This window comes from Phaenicophaeus curvirostris, chromosome 4, assembly GCF_032191515.1.
Source record: "Phaenicophaeus curvirostris isolate KB17595 chromosome 4, BPBGC_Pcur_1.0, whole genome shotgun sequence".
Taxonomy (NCBI): domain Eukaryota; kingdom Metazoa; phylum Chordata; class Aves; order Cuculiformes; family Cuculidae; genus Phaenicophaeus; species Phaenicophaeus curvirostris.
The window spans coordinates 29,199,722-29,220,835 of record NC_091395.1 but is presented as its reverse complement, the minus strand read 5'-3'; the positions used below and the strand labels follow the sequence as shown (position 1 = coordinate 29,220,835).

The window sequence follows — 21,114 nt, the reverse complement described above, 5'->3', positions numbered from 1 at the left end:
GGATAACCTTTTCAGCACCTCAAAAGGTTACCTATTTTATTGGAGGGATTAGAGATAACCTCATCACTCAGAAAGCCACCTGTGTCCAATATGATTTTGTACTCCATCCACCCCTTGTTGTTCCCTAATTATTGGACAAGAGATGAGGATGTTACTTTGGGCTCCTGTGATAGCAGTAGGGTGATAACAGGACTCAATATGTGAAATCCTTCTGAGCTGGATTAGTAAATCACTAGTGTGACTGAGCAGTTGTCAGGAAAGACAGCTATATGAAGCCTTTAGAAATACAGACTCAAATCTGTTTCCTAAGCATTTGGGTTCTTGTTGCTGTTCTGTCATGCTAACTTATTGTATGAGATGCAGATGATGGTTATTGTAGGTATTATTATTAAACTTTTCTTAAGAAGGAAACAAAATTTTAATGATTTTTTATATCCTCATTGGCTACACTGTATTGACACTTGAGGTAGAACTTGGGGTTTAAACGGCAAATTGCAAACAGTTGTGCTGATACTTGTCAAGTCAAAGGTAAATTTCTGTTTGGATTCAATGGACTGTTGACAAAGCAATGTTTATGACAAGGTTTTTAATGCTTATATGATAATTTTTTATCAGCGGAAGTGTTAATTTTTGAGATTTTAGGAATTTTTTGTTTTGTTACATTTTACAAATGGATAGACCCATGACATGAGAAGCATGTGTGGGCTTGGTGAAGATGAGGAGAAAAAGAAGTGATGTTACAAATATTTCAATCAGAATCAATTAAATAATTTTCTGTCTGAAAAGACTAACGTAAAAAGTGAAGCTATTTGATACTTTCATAATCCAGAGGAGGGAAAATTTGTAAGTCAGGTCAATCTCTTTTAGATAGTTTCCTCACTGATAGTATTTAAGGTTTTTTTCCAGTTTGTGGAGGATGGATATTGTTAGCTGATGCTCTGTGATTGACATTGATTTACACTGATACTTAGTAATTAATTTTCTTTATCATTGTGTCAAAGTGGTTGTAAATGATTTTACAGAATGATGTTTTGAGCAACTTATTTCTTACTTAAAGAAAGTAGGAGTGTCTTGTAAAGTAGAACATTCCACAGGAGTTAATGACCCAGTATTTCAGTATTTAGTTTCTTATTTTTTGAAGAAGTTATGTTTGCTGGTTTTTGATATATCTTGATATAGACAGTATTTGAAATATGAGTGGAATAGATTTGACAAAAATGTAAATATCCTGTGTTGGCAACTGGGGGAGGAAGGTCTGTTGTGATATTTTGATGAGTGGAAGAAAGTATTTGCTAGTAAAAAATATTTCTTGTAGTGAAGTACAGAGGCTGCATCTTTTGTATGCATATATTTGTGAAATTTTACTTGAACTATTTTACTGTGGTTAATGTGTTTTCTTTTAATTTGTTTTAACTGAATACAGGCATGATCTGCATTGTAATGTTTCAATTACTTTGCACCCATTTCCTCCCTGTCTTCTCCGCATCTTTATATCATTTGCCCCTGTTCTTAACTGGATTTCTTACAGGCATTAGTAGCAGAGAAGAGGACCTCTGTACCACGGATTTTGTGGTTTAGCACTTGGAAAAATACTTAGCCAAAATGCACTATACTGAACACCAGAAAATATCATTTAAGCACTCAGATTATTTCTGTATTCCATTTGCAAAAGAAATACTAGAATAATGCAAAATCTAATGGTATTAATTGTGTATTTGCTTACTATTATGATCTACTATTTATTTATTTATTTTATATTATTTTATTTATTATATAAACTGCCTGAAGTTTGCTTTGTTTTAGTCCACAAAAAATATGATTTTGATTTCTTTTTTAAATTTAGTCTAAACTACAGAATAACCTTTTAAAAAAAGAGCTTTATATGTTTGATAAAATGTTAGTTTAAAGGACTACAGCCACATTGATAACTTAAAATTGGTCTAAAAATTGCTACTTTTAGTAAAGAGAGAAAGCTTTTTAAGAAAACTTGCCTAGGATTTTGAATTTCAAAACCCGAGAAGTCATGAGAAAAGATTTGATAAAACAATACATTATATATAGAGGAGATATTTACAAATTTCAAAACATTATATACATTATATACATTATATATAGAGGAGATATTTACAAACTCCCAAACTATGTGACCAGATAACACTCAGATACTTAAAATTGATTATGAGATGTAAAAATAATAAATTTGAGAGGATTTGCTGCTGTGCTGTACTTGCCGCTGAATCTGCTTTTATATATTATTATGGTGCCTTAAAATATCTTCCATTTATACCTTAGGGCGTCTTATTAACAGTTCTGATTGGAGGGATGAGACTGTATTGCAAAGCTGAGGGGTTTTATCCTAGAAGAGCTGTGAATGACATGACTCATAATATCACTGGAAGTGCCCTCAAGAACAGTTTATAGGCATGTTCTAGTGCATGGAAATAGGAGGTGAAATTGAGTTTCTTTAAGTTCAGAAATTTTTTCTCCCCATCACTGTATGCACTGTCAGAGAGTGTGATGCATTTGGTTTCCTGCATAACTCATGTTCGCATGTCAACATTGTGAGTTGGCGTAGGCACCCGTCAGTGTTGGGTGAGGTTGATGTTGCCCCATGATGGGGGAGGCAAGTCCAGGGCAAGCCTGGTTGGTAGGTTGAGGTGAGGACAAGCGAGGTGCACGGCCAAGTGTGTGTAGCTCTAGCCTGATAGGGTAAAGGGGGAAGTTTGCTGAGGAGGAGATTGGCCAGGAAGTATGGTTTAGGTATGTAGATGGTGCATACCAGCCCCTCAAAAAAGCTGCAGGCCGATCGCTGAGATGGGTCACAGTGACACGCACCCATGGAAGGGCCCAACGCGCCGTGTTCCTTCCTTTCATCCTTTCTTTCTTCAACATGAACTATTTCACACTAATTATAATATTATTTATGTTATGTCTCGAAATATTTTTGTGCTCATGTGAGTGAAAGAGGAAGAATATTGTGCCTGGATTTTTTATGCTGTGCCCACACTGGGTGCTACAAAGAGAAAGCAGGAATTTTGCTTTGTATAGACAATGAAGGAAGATAAAGATAGCTAGTTTTAGCACGTTAGCAAGTCAGTATTTTAGCACTACGAAACAAGGAATTACAATGCCAGATCCATATTAGTGGCAATAATAGTATATATTAACATCAACTTTACTTTCTTTCTTGTGAGACTTCAATTCATAGCAGTATTTAAATAAGGGTGGGATAGGCCTTCAAAAGGTTTTGAGTTCTACAGTGTACTTAAACTGTCATTATTTTGAACAGAGTCGTGTTTCTATCTTTCTTTTTCACGTAATGGTGATTTTTCCTTTCACAGGGAACATTGGTAAAAATAAATACATTGCTTCTCTCTGGTTTGTCAGAAAATCATCATCTTTCTCTTACTTTTATTATTCTTGTGCTTACTTCAATGCAGTGATAATTTAAGTCTTAAATATAATGGTTCAAAGCCTGCTGTTTCCTCCAGTCCTTAGTTTCTCACTAATAATAGGATCATATGGTTGCTGAATGGCTAATGTGAAATATGCGATATATGTAAAAATATGCACTTTTATTGGATTCTCTACTGAGTTACTTTGGTAGAGAGACAGATAATATCACAGAGTCACAGAATCACAGAATAACCAGGTTGGAAGAGACCCACCGGATCATCGAGTCCAACCGTTCCCATCAAACACTAAACCATATCCCTCAGCACCTCGTCCACCCGTGCCTTAAACACCTCCAGGGAAGGTGACTCAACCACCTCCCTGGGCAGCCTGTTCCAGTGCCCAATGACCCTTTCTGTAAAGAATTTTTTCCTAACGTCTAGCCTAAACCTCCCCTGGCGGAGCTTGAGGCCATTCCCTCTTGTCCTGTCCCCTGTCACTTGGGAGAAGAGGCCACCACCCTCCTCTCTACAACCTCCTTTCAGGTAGTTGTAGAGAGCAATGAGGTCTCCCCTCAGCCTCCTCTTCTCCAGGCTAAACAACCCCAGCTCTCTCAGCCGCTCCTCATAAGGCCTGTTCTCCAGCCCTTTCACCATCTTTGTTGCTCTTCTCTGGACTCTCTCCAGAGCCTCAACATCCTTCTTATGGTGAGGGGCCCAGAACTAAACACAGTATTCGAGGAGTGGTCTCACCAGTGCCGAGTACAGAGGGAGGATAACCTCCCTGGACCTGCTGGTCACACCGTTTCTGATACAAGCCAAGGTGCCATTGGCCTTCTTGGCCACCTGGGCACACTGCTGGCTCATATTCAGTCGGTTGTCAACCAACACCCCCAGGTCCCTCTCCTCCTGGCAGCTTTCTAGACAGACTTCTCCTAGTCTGTAGCACTGCATAGGGTTGTTGTGCCCCAAGTGCAGGACCCGGCATTTGGCCTTGTTAAACCTCATGCCATTGGACTCTGCCCAGCGGTCCAGCCTGTTCAGATCCCTTTGCAGAGTCTCCCGACCCTCCAGCAGATCGACACTTCCACCCAGCTTAGTGTCGTCCGCAAACTTGCTCAGGGTGCACTCGATGCCTTCATCCAGATCATTGATGAAGACATTGAACGGGGCTGGACCCAGCACTGAGCCCTGGGGAACCCCACTTGTCACTGGCCTCCAGCTGGATTTCACACCGTTTACCACCACTCTCTGGGCCCGGCCATCTAACCAGTTTTCCCCCCAGGAGAGTGTGCACCTGTCCAGGCCAGAGGCTGACAGTTTCTCAAGCAGAATGCTGTGAGAAACTGTGTCAAAGGCTTTGCTGAAGTCCAGGAAGACCACATCCACAGCCTTTCCCTCATCCAGCAGCCGAGTCACTTTGTCATAGAAGGCGATCAGGTTAGTCTGGCAAGACCTGCCTTTTGTGAACCCATGTTGACTGGGCCTGATCACCCGGTTCTCTTGCATGTGCTTCATGATAGCACTCAAGATCACCTGCTCCATGACTTTCCCTGGCACTGAGGTCAGACTGACAGGCCTGTAGTTTCCTGGGTCCTCCCTGCGGCCCTTTTTGTAGATGGGCACAACATCAGCCAGCCTCCAGTCCAGTGGGACTTCCCCAGTCTTCCAGGACTGTTGGAAGATGATGGAAAGGGGTTTGGCCAGCACATCCGCCAGCTCCTTCAGTACCCTAGGGTGAATCCCGTCCGGGGTATATGTCTCAGTTCACCACTAGTGATTCTCCAAACCCTCTATCTTCTAAACTTTTTCCACAAAATCATATTCTTACAATATTGCTTTACTTCTATCTGGGGGAAGGTGCTTTCTGCTGATGCAGATATTACTGTCTGACATGGCACTGGAACAGGCTGCCCAGGGAGGTGGTTGAGCCACCTTCCCTGGAGGTGTTTAAGGCATGGGTGGACGAGGTGCTGAGGGGCACGGTTTAGAGTTTGATAGGAATGGTTGGACTTGATGATCCGGTGGGTCTCTTCCAACCTGGCTATTCTATGATTCTATGATTCTATGACATAACTCCAGTCCCAAGGCAAGCGGAGGGGGTTGCAGCTTTGCTAACTTAAAACAGAGGTTATGCTTTGGCTTCTGCTGACCTGCATCCGTAGGCAGTAGAGTTTCTACAGCCTCCATGCTGCCATTTCCACTCACACTCTGAGAGTTATAGAGCAAAATCTGCAGGTGTTTGCAGCGCTGGAGGCATACGCAGCATCTGAAGGGCTGCTGGAACTCAGCAGGACCCATGTCCTGAGATGTGCAGGGTCCTCACAAATCCATAACCAGTATTTTAAAATTCATAGAAAACATTTTGTTTCTGTTTGATGCTAATATATTTTTATCCTACTTCTTTCTCCTGCCACCTTTTTGAAAATATCACATTTTATCTCTTAAATAATACCTATACAACGGTCCAGTGTTTTCTTCTATAGGCAACTTATAATGAATACATTTGAAGGATGCTGTTTGAAATCTGCTTTGTTTGACGAGTTTTCCTATTGCAATCATACATAAGTGGGTTTTATTTTTGCTTTTTTGTTTCTTTTTTTTAAACCAACCTTTTTGTCATTCAGGTTTTTTGAAAGGCTTTTGAAAGCTTATTGTGATCAGTGAAGTAAATAAGACAGTGAGTCATAAGTAAATGGGATTCACGTGTAAAGTCGCAGAAGTTTGTAGGCCAGCAATATGTATGAAGGTCACATGCAGGATTTTAGTCAAGCAAAGTTTTATGGACAGAAATTACAGCCTGATGGATACATCTGCTTTAGCCTTTGAGACTGGATGAATGTAATAAGATTGTCCTGTCCTGTTTCTGTGATTGCTATAGAAACCTGTTTAAATGTAAGATTTCCTGGAATGCTAAACTTTCTTTTGCTTTGTGTCACTTATTTTTTCAGAATTTTCAGCCTTCCTTGCCTTGTTTATTAACCAGTGCATGTTCCGTTTGAGATTAAACCTTTACAGGGCTGCACTTCTTCACTGCCCTTCTATTTTATTCCAGGTTTGCTTTCTTATTTCCCAATAAAATGCATTTTGATGTGAAATCATATTACTAATATCGAGGAGGAAAAAATTATTTCCAACTAGGATTTGAGCTGTAAAAGTTAATGGAGAAGAGGAGGTCAAGCATTTCAATGGTGTTATAAAATTCCATTGAAAAATCAGAAACCCTTGGAAATGTTTGCAACTGCAAGTTGATTGTATCATCAGTATTTCAGAAAATATGGCAAAAAGTCTTTTGAATTACCTATCCTCTGTGTATCCACATAACGTACCAGCAGTGGTGACATTATGCCCTGTTCCTTAAGCGCTGGTTAAGAAGCCTGATACTCTTAGACAGGTTTTGTTCTCATTTTACGAAATCAATCAAATATCCAATTTGCATAAATGCAACATGGCAGTCTAAGTGTTGTCAGCTTAAGAAAAAACAGATTTTACAACACTGGTGATAACATCATGACAGTTGGGAAGACAATGGTTGCATGGGAGAAGATCAGGGTGAAGAGTTGAGCATTGATTGAACTAGAAAAGGAAAGTGTAATAGAGGCTTAGTTTAGGAGGAGCAGGATGCATATTTAACACACTTTCAGCAACAATTTCAAAGCTACTATGACCTTCCTTTGCCTGGAAGTAATCTACCCAGGGAAGACTGCAAACTATATAAAAGGGTCAGATTTATTATGAGTAAGGCCTCATACTTTTTCTGCAGTTACAATTATTATGACTTCCACCACTCTCCAGTCATTTAATTTTGGGCTCCAAGGTTTTCTAGTTCCTAATTCTTTCTGTAGTAATGTTTTCTCCAATTGAAAGACAACTTCTGTTATCTTTGTTTCCAGTTTGAAAGCAAATTCTGGCAGCTGTAAGCTGCACTAGACATTCAGATACTTGAAGATAAAAACCAATCCTTTATCTTCAGCTTCAAAAAATCCCCCCAAATCCAAACAAATTAAAAAAAAATAAATAAAAAGAGGAAAAGAGACCATCAAGAGTGGATTTCTCCAGTGTAGTTATAGCAATGTGAGAAACACTGTTAGAGGAAAAGAGGTGCAAGCCTTGGCAGTCCTTAGTAGTCACAGATGGCAAATCTAAATAATTTAAACTACAGATATTAGTTGAAGAGCCTTTTCTGAAGTATGCATTGCAAATTGCTGAGCCAGAGGCGGGGAGAAGAGGCTTTTTAGAGTGCAGGCTAGGGTGAGATCCTACCATCTTTTAGTTACTGTCATCCACGTTGTCTCACTGAGTACCTAAAACCCACTGCACACATGCTTTATGACCGCTGCGTGTATTTGTTGTGATTTAAGGAAAATATATTACTGTTTCCACGGAAACTACTTTTCTCCAGGTTATCAGAAACCTAGTAGCATCCCACTGTTATACTCAGCTGCATCACAGCAAGCAGGTGAAACGATATGGCTGGAGGTATTTATATGGGGTCACGCATGAAACCAAGGACTAGTGTTTCAAATTTTACATTACCTATCCTCTCTGCTGTCTTTTTTTCCTTTACTTTCTCATGCATTTAAAATAGCAAGAGTGATTTTCCTAACACTGATGCCATTTGCCATTACCAGTTACCAAAGTTTGGCTCAACATTAATTTTTATGGCAGATTTTGACATTTCTATCAAATGACAGACAGGAATTTTTATAAGCCTGAAAGGATTTCCTTCCCAGGCCTTTGATTAAAAAGCATGTGACTGTGAGGTTTTTAACTTCTTTACCTCTTTTAAAAAGGTGAATCAAATAAATTAGTAAATAACTGGACAAGTGTAATACCCTTTGATGGTAGAAGTAGCTAGTTAGGCTGATATTCTGCAGTACTTGCTCTTCAAATCCAGTTTAGATGATTTCTGATTTTGCAGTGTGCGTATTTCCACTTGACGTGGAAATTTCCTAATATATGTTTTCAAACGTTAAACACGATCCTTCAGTCTGCTTTGTTAATGTACTCTGACAAACTGCTGGTGGTTTACATTTAAAGAGCTATACAAATAGTGATATGATTAAATAATATCATTAGTACATTTAAATGTTTAAAGTCACTGTGCCTGAAGGCTTTTGGTGTGATTTAACAAACAGAAGAATAGAGACAAAGTAAATAAGAGATGTTTCATCTTTCTAGATGCCAATTATTTAGCTAGCACCCTAGGTTGTCAGTCCCCCAAAGTAATCTTCTTAAATAAGTAATGGACACCCTATCCAGATTTCTTCCGTGTCTTTTTGTGAAACAACGTCCACCAAAATCACTACAGCAGTCAATCATCACTGCCCAGGCAGAAATGTGTATTCCCAGACAGGCCTCAGCCTGCAAATTTGCAGAAGGTTGTGGGAACTTTCAAGCAATAAACTGCTGCTTTCAATTGTTTTCTGCTATATGGAGTACACTCAAGTCCTCTCATAAAATAATGTTAATTTCAGATTTTGTTTCTACTTTTCCTAAGTAAAGCTGTGTGAATTAAGCTGAAGTCACCAAGTCTTTGTCTCACCTGACAGTTTAGGTACAAGTATGTATCCAGCTGTGTACAGATCCACATTTGTTGTATGCATCTATGGCTCTGATGTTTAAAAGTCAATGAAATTAATTAATTTAATATCATTTTAGTTAATTAATTGCTTAATTAATTAATTATCCCCTTTGAGCCTTTCTCACTCTTCATCCTTCCCTTCTCAAATATCGTGTTTCATTTAGAAGATTTTTGTTGTTGTTGTAATCTGTTAGCTCTTTGGGCCCAGGCTGTAGCAAATACAGTGATCACTGTTTGAGGCAATTGAGTATTTATGTGATGCAAATAACTTTAAACATATCTCCCTCTTTATGTATATAATTGGAGACAAAGTGTACTTCATGGAGGACAGTAGTGTTTTAAAATCTAATTCCGATAATGAGGAAATGAGCCATGACACTCTGGAGGTGAAGCCTGAAGTGAATTATGAAGGTCATTCTCTTGGATGGGGAAATTAATTATATTTTAGCTTGGCTCCCTGTTACTTAAACACTTGATATTGTACACTACCAAGTAATTTTGACTAAATATCAATTTATGAAAAATCATCTGAGCAAAAGAGAGCACTTACAAGGACAGATTTTGAGACCAGGCAGTATTTTATTAAAACACTAATCATATCAGAAAACCATTTTGAAAGGATGTCTTCTGTGGGATTTTAATGCTTTTTCTATTCGACTGTCAGTGTGCCTTTAGCTTCTGTGATTGCTGGCCCTTCTGAAACTTGTTTTTCTCCTTACAATCCAATCTTTTGCAATCCTTCATTGTGTAGTCTGAAAAAGTATTGAGGTGAGTCAAGCCATTTTAAAGGGTGCAACCGTTAGTGGAGCACTTGCAGGGAAAGATGAAACAGGTAGTATTGATGGTAATCAGAAGACATTTCATATGAGCTGAGAGTAGACCTGGGAGCCTTGCAAAGCCTCTCACGTGCTGTTGACACACAAGAGGGAGTTTGGATCTGGGATTGTTATGTAAGGGCATAAAACACTAACACATAGGGCTTAACTTCATGTGGAAATTAAGCACCTGCTTGAAGTCTTTCCTAAGCAGCGATGTACTTAAGCAATCCCAAATCAGTGACTTAATTTTGTTTGGCAGCTGGTATTCATTGTTTTGTTTACTTTAAGGGTGTGTTTACCAGAAATTTGTAGATCTTAGCAACGTATACACTTCCTGCACCTCTGGTTGCCTGGATGACTGTGTTAGGAGGCCGTAGCTCCTCTGCTATTGCTGGAAGTAGAGAATATGGCTGCAGGTCATGGCCATGCCCTGTGATAGCTAGAAAAAAGTTTGAAATCACAATGAATCTTCCAGAGTGCGAGGCCACAAAATGCAGTTAAATAAATAAAAGCCTGTGGAGGTTTTGCTTCTGACACTATGTTTTATGACAAGGGGGTTATTATGTACCGGGCTTACAAAGTACCAGAGAGCTGTACTCAAAAATAGCAGTTTCACATTACAGGTAAACAATTTATGTTCATCTCATCTCTTTGTGACCTGGTGCAGGAAAGGAAGCCAGTCAGAAAGTACTTTCTATTTCAAATATGTTGTTATGTCTCTTTAGTACCAAGTTGTGGCTCAGTGGAAGGCCTTGTTATAGCCAGCCCTTGCAAAGGACAGAAGAAGGGCACATGATTCCCCCTTCCAGGTGCAGCCAGATGTTGCATCAGCTTTGCTGTAATGTTGGATGCCAGAAGTTGAAAGCAAACTGTTGTTATTTGATCAACTATAGAAGAAGCCAGCTCCCTAAGAGATCACAGAATCATACAGAATCACTAGGTTGGAAAAGACCCCCAGGACCATCGAGTCCAACCATTCCTATCAACCACTAAACCATGTCCCTGAGCACCATATCCACCCGTCTTTTAAATACCTTCAGGGATGGTAACTCAACTACCTCTCTGGGGAGGTCGTGTGGAGGACTGGAAAATGGTCATGTGGAGGACTGGAAAGAGAAACGTTTCTCCCTTTCAGATGGGAGATCTCCAGGGAGATGAGACTTCTTGCAGTTCTGAGATGTCATTTCAGTGAAAAGGGGTGCCAAACACTTTTTTCCTAAACAGAGAAGAGGAATGTTTGGAGATCAAGTAAAATCCATTCAGACTATCTGAAGGAGTTAAAAAAAAAATAGCTAGGCTATAACAGCTAACATGCTCTCAGATGGGTACAATCTGAAGTGTGAAGTGATGCAAAGAGGTGACTTCTCAAGATAGTTGTAAAAGGTTCAGTAATTCTACTTGAAACATGAAATTTGAGTTTCTTACTGAAGTCTTCACTAATCCAGTATTTTTTATCTTTTTAATATATTTTTCATTTCATCTTAATTTGGCACTGAAGGATTAAACGTTGAGCCAAAATCACACTTTTCTCTGTGCTTGGCTTGTTGAGTTCCGCACGTTACGGAAGAGAAATTGCTTTCTCTGATGAAAAGGGCAGAGAGTCATCTAGAGAAGCATAGGCAAGGTACTACCTCCTCCTAACTTGGTTATGTCAGACAAACACGGTGACCTTGATTTAGAATAGTAGTAACTGAGTGTAAAATAAACCTCTAGGACCTAAAGAAAATATTTTTAATATTTTTCTTTGCTGTGTTAGTTCACCTGTGGCATTAAAAGATGTACTATTCCACCTTACCTTTTCTTGAAAAAATAAATAACTATTCAGAGAAGTGTTTTCCTGTGTCCCAGGAAGCAAGACTTTTCTTTGTAGTCTTTGCTAGTAACAGCAGCTTCCTTCCTAATAGGCAAGTTGTATCTTCCAATAGCAGATAACAGCATTATATTGATAGTTCACAAGAATTCTGTAGTTGGAACATTTTTCTCATTGACTTTCCTATTTGGAGGATTAACCTTTTAAAAGAAGGTTGGCATCTAGGGAAACCCTTTGTACAGTCATAGTTGTGCCCTGGGAGTCGTCCTCAATTCACAGTATTTTATGAATAAAATATACTTATCTCTCAATATTTGTCAACTTCTTTTTTGGAGACCCATGGAGGAAGCAAACATTTTGTTGTTTAGATTGCAATACACCATGAAGACTTTTCTTTCTCTGTTTCTTTCTCTCTGCATAGTATTCCTTGAATTCAGGCCAGAAAATATATTACTAGAATTTATTGTGAAGGATTTTTTTTTGGTGTGTCAGAAGGGAAGATAAGCAGTTATAAGTCATGTAAAATTCAACTTAAACCTTCCGCCAGCTGAGCCCTTCAGGTCAATGAGGCTTACTTGAGGTACGTTCTGATTCTTCACAAACAAAATTCCATCAAAAATAATTTGACGCATTCGGATGTGTTACGTAGCATCAGAATACTTTAAGGATTCATTATGGGTTTAACAAATGGTATGGCTAGACTCTGTTCCGCCTTCTTTCAATAAGGTCAGTAAGAAAGGCAGTGTGTTAAGATACTTGTTTTTAGCAAGTGCTCTATCCTAAGACTCCTTGGAATTTGAGTAGAACTAGTCCCAAAGCTCAGATCACTGTTTTTAAATGAAATGTACCTGTTGAATGTAATTTACCATGCCACAATCGTATCTTGGAATTTCTGGCTTTTGTGTCATCTCTAAACTAAGTACATGTAATAGATTTGCCAGTACACAAACACTCCTCCTCTCTCTGGGTTATTTTTTTGCTCTTCAGATATTCATTTCATGTGCCATCTAGCTTTATGCAAAAGCTAGAAACGGCTATAAATAAGTAGATGCTGTTTTCTTATCTGAAACTGAAGACGTAATTTATTTTACAACATAAAAAAAAAAGTGAGTTTGTAACTGTCTGTGGAGAAGTGATTTCACATTTGATAATGAAAAGCAGAACTTCAAGTAGTTTTACTTCATGTGAATGATTCTTGTATTGCTAAACCATGGTATCTTCCTACGCAAAAAAATTCTAGACAACTATTTGAGCGTTTCTTCAAGGGATGACTAGAACATATCCACTCCTCTCCCTTGCAAAATTTATTCCTGTTGGTTATTCTGGCTGGCCATTGGTTATTTCTGACAGTGCTTGTTTTATCTTTACAATAGTAAGTTGGAAAATACTACATGTAAAAACTTCATGGACTCAACAAGATGTCTGTTTTAGTGATTTTTTTCATAGTTAAGGTCAAAAATACCAGAACTAAAGTGGAATCAATGTAAGTTATCAGCTTGCTGTAGTATTATGTATGTTTTGTAAAGCTTTCTTGCTGCATGAGATCTTGGTAGGTGCCACTTTTCAGGAGAATTTATTTCAGAGTTCAGCATAGTTTCTCCACAATGCAAAGATGTGTTCAATCTTAATAAAAGTGGCTGCAATATATGAGACTTAAGAAAGTTCTTTCAATAAGCAACAGAAGCAATGCAGCAAATGAGAGAGACTGCCATCATATTTTTTCAGAGGAGATTTCTTTCTCACGAAATGACAAGCCAAACTGATGTGTAGTAAAATAGTGAGAGATGGTACAAAGTGAAAAATGTGAACATAGCATTTAAAGATTTGTTAGTGTCTTTCCAAACTCACTTAATATTATGCATTTTAGAATGCAGTGGTGGAAATCCTAGAGATTTTGATGAACTATGTGAAGGGCACATACAAAGAGTTCATGGTGACATTTGTAATGCTTTCTAGATTATGCAGAACTGAAGTAAACAAAAATGTAGGTATTTATTGACTGTAGCACAATAAAAATGGCTTGAAGTCTTCCTTCTCTGCAACTCTCTCAGTTTTTGAACATCACTGGTGATATAGAACCACTTGGGAAGCAGTGCTGGACTCATTGCAAGACTCAAATGTATAAGAAGGTTTGTACATTTTTTAAGAAACAAGCATCCTAGCTGGAAGCAAGAGATTTTGAATGTAGTTTTTGGTGAGATCTCTGCATCATGGGAGATCTCTACTTGCTGTTCAGCTGCAGGGTTAGAATGAATAAATGTTCCCCGATGTAGGAAACTGTCACTTTTTCCAGCTTTTCAAATTGCTCTATTTCTTGAGGTAGACTAGGCTGTGGCCATTTTGATTTCAAAAGATAAACTCTACGTCTTTACACACATACTGCTATTCAGACTTAGCAGTGTTGGAGAGCTTTAAAAATACCAGGATGTCTGTGTGTGGATACTGAAGGGGTTAAAAGACTTTTCAATTAAGTTAGAAGAGTTTACTAGTAAATAGTTTCTTTTCTCTGGAGTGCTGTATTCCATAAAGACCATGGAAAAGCTGGAGGAATAGTCATGTGTATATTCTGTTTCTTCGACGATGGTAGCCTCAGAGGGCCTCAGTTGTAACACACAGAACTTAGATGAAATTAACCAATTTTATTTTAACTGTAAATGTCAAAGAAGAGTAAATGATATCATTCTAGGATCTAAAATGCATTTATGTATCTGCTTCTTTTGTAATAAGAAATGAAAGAAAGTTTTAGAAGTATATGAAATGCACCTACTTCTTGTGAGTTGAATAATGTAAGTCTAGTGTGGCTGTCTAACCCAGAACTGCCATTTTTCTCTTAATTTCTATGGAGGACTCTGAAATTCTATTAGCAGAGTTGAAAATCTATCTCCCATGAGGTTGTGTTATATCTTTTTAACTGATGTATAGATCACAGAAAGAGATACAAAGAGTTTAAGCCTAATTCTTTAGCTCTCACTTTGAAAATAGGAATTGAGTAGAAAGCTGTGCCTATAACCTCTGCTGGACTCTGCAGAGAGCCTCAACAGTGACATTGTAAGACAGGAATAGATTTGCATTTTCAGCTAATATAAGAAATCAGAGGATATTTCTTCAAATCGGTCATCCATATAAATTCATTGGTTTTATCTCTAGCAAGACATTAATGGCAAATAAATTAGAAAATAAATTAGAAAAAATAGAAATTAAGGAAAAAACCCTAAAGAATAGTTTTGGGTAGAGGTGTGTGTGAATATGTACAGGATATTAATGCGCGCTGAACTTCACTGAGTTTGGAAGGAGTGCATTCTCCTTGGCTGGGTTCCTTATAGCAGACCTGCTCATCCCAGATCTGTGGGATCATGTGGACTGGTAAGGAGAAATCTGCAATAGACCAAAGAAGGGTGAAGGTTACTTTGTACCCAGAGAAGTTTATCTGTGTTAAGCTAGGATATGAATTAAAAGGAGAATAACTATTTCTGATTGAATCTTTTTGTGGTCTCTTCTAGTCTACAGAGACTTTCCATCCAGGTAGAATCTAAGATATTCAAATTCCAAACTAATGAAGATAAAGATTCATCATGATGTGTAGGGGTAAAAACCCCCAAACAAATAAAAAAATCCCTTATTGTTTAGGGCACTTTGCTTTGGTTTTCTTGATGCTTAATATTCTCAATGTGTCAACTTATTTGGTTTGGATAAGATGGAAGTAGAGAGTCAAGAGGGAGTAGGAGAAAAGTTCTCTGTTCTCCTGGAGCTGGAATTTTCCTGTCTTTTATTTTAGTGTTTTATTTGCCTCTCTACCTCTGCAATGTGAGGGTCTAGGATAACATTTAATTTTCTACAAAATAAGTAATTTATATAATATTTCATTACAGAAGAACTGCGATCTTGCTTGGAGCTGTTCTAGGGACAGCTGTAATTTTGAAATTTTCTAAGATATATTGTAAAATGTATGTTTTCCCATAAGTGTACCTGGACTGTATGTTAGCCATATACAGTTACTAAACTGATTAGTACCAATTATAACTTGTTCTCTAGTTCTTTATCACCTCTATAATTTTTCATTATTCTGTTTGTGATCGTTGACACCACAGCGAGGGACCTATAGTTATTGGGTTGCTCTCGTGTACTATTGTGATAGTAGCATTTTTAGTGTTGCAGAAAATCTCCACTGTATCAAGTTTTATTTTAAAAATTAAGACCAGCATATTAGCAATTATTTTCCCATCTAAGTTCTAGATTTCTTGGATTATAGACATTTAGCTTTACTGAATTGCAAGCCTTTTCCCTTCCTGAATGAGATTGTTTCCAGAAAATGATGTAAACACATACCGAAAATGTATCCTTTTATGAATGATAGTGCTGTTTATCCCCATTGTGTCTCTTTGCAGTAGCCTGCAGACAGGCACCTAACCTTCCTGTCTGATTATAGAATCAGTATTTAGGCTGTTCTGAAGGGCTGTCTGCATTGTGTAATGATGATCCATTGGAAAAAACAAGGCTATGATAATGCAATGCAGATGTCTAAGTAGAAGAGAGAAATGTTCCCCAGACTGAGCTAATACTGCTTGCCATTCACATGTTTTGGAGGCTCTTGAGAGTGCCATTTAGCATAGTGTGTGTTGTTGGAGGCTGAGAATCATAGAAACACTATGTTGGAAAAGACCTTTGAGATCCTCAAGTCCAACCGTAATCCAGGGACGGGGCAAAGGAGATATTGTAGAGGATGATGATAGCTGTAACTTGAAAGGCATTGTACCTGAGCAGCAAGAATTTGACATCCCTGAGCTTCATGAACCTGTTGTATTCCCTTCACCTACTTCCCTCTGGAATCATGTTCTGGTTGTTTTTAATAGCTGTACAAATTAAATCTGTTTATTCTGACTAAAACTCTGAATATAGGACAGGCAAGCCCAAGTTTATGGCCTGATTCACTTCTAGATTCTTGCTGTGCATTATTGTAGGAGGACAAGAAATCTTCATGTTTTATTCAGTTAATATACTGTATATTTAATTTACATTTTTAATGTTTTTGAAGGTAAAGAATAACAAATTCAGCAGTGCTGAACATGGTAATTTAATTGGATGCAGGGCAATCCTATGATTGTCAGAAATGGCTTCATTGGGACATCTTGGAGAGACTTAAGTGTAGCAGTCAAAAACTGACCTGTATTAAGCTGTCACCCTCCCCCATGAAGTAACACAACTGTGCAGCTGTCTCACTGTTGCCGGTTCAGTTAATTTCAGATGTTTGCAGGAGGGAAAACAAAATCTGAAGGGATGAATCGATGCTGCCAAGGCATGCTAAACACTCCTGAATGCTTCCTTTAATTTTCTGCCACTGGAAATGGTTGAGGTTATCATTTTGAAGTTATTAGTTGTGTACCTGAGAAATGGAGGAACAAATAATGGCCTGTATTAAAAGGGAGTATATAAAGTTTGTGATAGTGAAATGTATGTCTCCTAATACAGTGTCTGCTTGCAGGATCTGGATTTCTAAGATAGCATTTTTTACCTGTGTGGATTGCATGTTATGAAAGATAACACAAATAATATGAGATAAATACACCCTGGGACTCCTAGTGTAAGCCTTCTGCTACACTGTTCCTAACTTAAAGAGATGGAGACAATTCTGTCAAGGAAAAGGACCTGCATCTCCAGATTAGATGCTGAGATTATGATATTTTCAACCAGATAAAATGTTCTGAAGTGTGAACTCAGGTAGAAAACTCTTTTTAATCAAATTAAAATAATTAAAATTGGTCCAAAGAAGCTATTTATCGATAGTGTGTAATTGTACTGCTCATGTTTTATTAAGCTGTGATTACCAAAACAGAGAGCACTTTAAAAAGAAATTAGATACTGTTTTTACAGTGTTCAATCAATATGTCAGAGTGCCTGCTTTTTTTGTACTATTTATACTATTGCTGGCAGATGTAAGCATCCTTTTGTTTAAAAAGATGTATGTCAGCACAGCTGGTGTTCTAGTACTGAACTACATACATAGAGTGGCACTGTATATGCTTTCCTCTTCCAGGCCTGCTTCTATATCTTCATTGCAATTTATAGTTCTAGACTAGTGCATAACACACATCTTTGACTGTTTCCTTCATTTCTTTGAAGCTCCAATTATTTTGAAGGGCTTCTGAAACACAAGATCTTTTTAGTGTGAATTGATTTCACCTTCCCTGGAGGTGTTTAAGGCACGGGTGGATGAGGTGCTGAGGGGCATGGTTTAGTGATCGATAGGAATGGTTGGACTTGATGATCCGGTGGGTCTCTTCTAACCTGGTGATTCTATGATAGCTACAACATGGATGTTAAAGTAGCCAAAGTGTCTAAACCAAAATTTTTGGCCTGAAGTAGATGAATCTTCCCGACTCCTCTCCTGCCTGTTCCTACAGTGATATATCTTCTTTATCATTTTTGTCCTTCTGGTGTATTTTTTACTACTCAGAAGACAGAATTATGAATATACTCACTATTACTTCTCTGAAGTTGGAGAAAATGTTCTGTGCAATGTGCAGGAGGTTGGCATTTTGTTCGTTAGCTTTCTCTTCACTAGTGAGATTTTTAGGCTGCTTAACTCTATAATGTACTTAACTTAAGAATCACAAAAAAACCCACATGGGTATGTTGTTACTCACTTGATCAAATATCCTTGCACCTCCTGCTTCTCCTTTGTAAGCCAAAATATATGCATAGAATGGGTTAGGGGATGATTTAATTGAAAACACTGATTTAAAATTAGGTCACAATAATTTCAGCAGTATCAAGCCATAATGTTTATAAGACAGTTTAATCCTGTATGAACTATTGTTAGATAAAGATTATTAATTACCAGCTGCCATTCAGTTAATGGCAACATGCCAAGAAAGCACTCAGCATCCTCCCTGTTCACTCATCTAGTCTTTGTGATGAGTTGGAGTCAACTCGAGCATTTGACTTTAGAGAAGATTACTTCAAAGAAATTTGTCTGTCAGGCTTTAAAATTCTTTCAGTTATTTTTATTATTACTAAAATGCATATCCGCAGCATCATTTTTAATGTGTGGATTTAGGTAGAGAGGGAGGAAAGAAAATTGACTGGGAATTGTACTTTTGTGTCATCCCACCTACTAGCAATTATTAAAATTATTATTACAGGTAGATTAGTAATAAATTCCAGTCAAAGCTGTCTCCAGTTGTGGCTGTTTTCTAAAGTCACTGGTCTCTTTTGAAAGTTACTAACTTTTTATTGCCTGCTAAGTTATAATTTATTCTACCCATCACCTTTTCCTTTTCTTTTCCCCAAGAATGTTTGTCTTTTCAAGACATTACCACACAGTGTAAAATATTTTTCTCTACTAACAAGTCACCAAGGCCCATTGGAAATCATATTATTACTGTTTATATAGTGCAACAACATATTCAAAAATATCAAGAGAAAATCAAGGGAAAGCAAATTTATTTTCATTACACTTACGCTACTTGATACTTGTTATGTTTTATGTGATGAACTAGTGCTTTCAGATGAAGAGCAGTCAGAGAGTGATTCATTTGTGTATGCTGTAGTGCAGAGTTGTGAAGGAAAAGCAGAATGCTCCAGCAAGTAAATCCAACACAAGTGATGACTTCCTTCAGCCAACTCCTGCATAGCACTGGAAGTCTTGGGAAGAACTTCCACTGGCTAAAATGAGCATGTAATCCCCAAAGAAACAATTGTTGGCATTTGAGAAACACAATACTGCTTTAAATGTGCCTTACTTTTATTTCTAATTTAACTGTACAAGAGGGGCATCATGCAGAGATGGTTAAACACTTGTGCAAAGGAGTTTCTGTGTTTATAGTGAAAGAATAATTTCAAGTCTGAAGCATTGCTTTAAAAAATTACATTCGTGAATGTCATAGTCATGTTTAAGACAAGCAGCAGAGTGCTATATGGTATTTTTTCAAAAGACAGCCAGCATTAGGCTCTTTCATTTGTGATATATGTTTTTTCCCCTAAGATTACCCTGTTCAGTTATAACCAAAGAACTCTCTGATAAATTGTTGAGGTGCAAATACAGTTTTACAGGAGATTTTATCATTTAGAAACATTTTTACAAGAAAATGTTGTAAGGCCTCAAGTAGAACCTCTTAAAGGAAGAAGCTTTAACGTTATATATTATTTAAAAACTAAAACCTGTAGAAAGAGCCATGTAAGGATTGGTTGCGGAGTACTGTCTTTAAAGTTGTCCAAATAATCTTGGCACCAAGTGATTTCTTGTCTCTGTTGCACATTTTATTTCTATGTTTTGGTTAAGATATAAGCATATATTTATACACAGCGATGTATATAAATAAAGCACAAGATTGCAGCAAGAGGCTTAGCAACCTTTTTTAATGCTTGATGTGTGTATTAGAATGTTACTTATCTTTCTGCCATATATCAGTAGGGTTTTAAACCATTATTCCACCTAAGATTTTTATTTTCATTATGGTAATAGTCCAAATCAGCAAATGAGAAAGCATGATGGGATAAGGAGGAGAGGAAGTTGTGTGTGGCTTATTGGCTCTGAGAGGAGGGAGACCAGCTGTTCATAGTCTTTTCTTCCCATGGTGGTAGGTTTTGTCCCCTTGATGCTTACTGATCATGACAGTGGGATTCACCAGGCTAGAGTTTCAAACCTGAAAAACTGCAGAAGTGCTCAACACTGTTATATACTAGGTACCTTTGAAACTAATTTGTGTGAATTCAATGTACAGTAAGAGGAATTTATTTATTTCTGTAGGAATTGTAGAGTGAGAGATGAGAACTTCTCATCTAATGAACAGTTCTGCCTATGCTTTCACTGTAGATCTACATACCAAATAAGCCCCACGTCCCTGGGAAAGAACTGAACCCAAAGCTTAAGATGTATAACAACTTTCTGTGAATGACTGACATTCAGGATATCATTAAATGTAACTACGGGCAACATTCTGTTATCTAACTTTTCCAGTGCAACGCTTTAGACTAGAGGAACATAGTTTATGACACTGTTTCACCTCATGATATTCCTACACTGAAGGAGCTGCTGTTTCCTTTCATTTTGTCACTTCATTCATTGCTGTATGTGGTTGTAGGAACACTTTACATTCAACTTGATGCACATATACCTGGCGGGACAGTGCAAGCATCTGAAGATACAAAGAGCTGCTGGAAACTGTATTTCTAATATTCTTACTATAGGGAGGAAAAGAGCTATGACTTCTGCATTTTTGTAGACATGTGGAACGAATGGAGGAAGAGGTGCTGGCAATCTAATGTCTTGATTCCAGTGATGGAAGGGAGAAGAGGTATAAAATGGTGACTAATGAGAAACTGTTAAGAATACTCATTGAATTTCCACTTTCAAATTCTACAAGTAATGTCCTTCTTTCCTTCGCTAAGTTACAAATGTCCAATGTCCTGACATAGGTACATGCCATGCTTTGAAATTGGGATTTTGGAGAAGGAGGAAATGCTTTCATGCCATCAGACCAATGTGGTGCTAAATCAAGAACTCCTTCCAAA

At 37.8% G+C, this 21,114-nt stretch overlaps 1 protein-coding gene across 7 annotated transcripts in view; it reads left to right on the top strand.

Annotated features, from left to right (window-relative positions):
• Positions 1-21,114, top strand: part of GRID2 (glutamate ionotropic receptor delta type subunit 2) — a 726,503-nt gene that overhangs the window by 144,650 nt on the left and 560,739 nt on the right. The gene's annotated exons all lie outside the window — the stretch shown is intronic.